Source organism: Populus euphratica, unplaced genomic scaffold (genome assembly GCF_000495115.2).
Source record: "Populus euphratica unplaced genomic scaffold, PopEup_1.0 scaffold168.1, whole genome shotgun sequence".
NCBI lineage: Eukaryota > Viridiplantae > Streptophyta > Magnoliopsida > Malpighiales > Salicaceae > Populus > Populus euphratica.
The window spans coordinates 554806-555558 of NW_011500000.1; positions in this window are offsets into that span (position 1 = coordinate 554806).

Sequence of the window (753 nt, forward strand, 5' to 3'; positions counted from 1 at the left end):
TATTATTATTATTATTATTATTATTATAGTTATATTGTTATTTTCATTGTTGTTATTATTGTTATTACTATTATTATTCTTGTTGTTGTTATTATTATTGTTGTTGTACTATTGTCGTTTATAATTTGTACAATTAACCTCCCTGTGATTCGACCCCGGTCTTGCTGGGTTATTTATTACTTCGACACTCCTGCACTTGGAAGAAGACATCAATCTTTTAGTCGTGTCACCAACCCTACATCTAACATGCACAATGGGAAGCAAAAATCTTGTGCATTGATTAAAGGCTTGAAATGCACCCTTTGTGGTAGTTAGAAGCATACACATGAAAATTGCTTTTAAGTTGCATGAATATCTTGATTGGTGGAATGGTCCCCAGGCCAAGAAATGTCGTGACACATCTAGCAAAGATGAGGGTCTTGGCACTATAGCGGTGGCTAATACAGAGTCTCATTTGTCTTTCACACCACTGATTACCCAAAGTTCCTCCTCTTTGGACTCAGGCAACCTTGGATGTGTTTGTTTTAGTTCACCTAGTGATGTTGAATGTGGTGCATGGTTGCTGGACTTTAGTGCCACTACCCATGTGACATTTGATGCTAAAGATTTCACATAATCTTCCTTATTGAGACATACCAATATCGACAATGCTAATGGTGTTATTCCCCCTGTTATTGGTGCAAGCACTGTGACCTTAACTCTATCTTTACAACTGCTTAATGCATTACTTATTTCATCACTATCTCATAAACT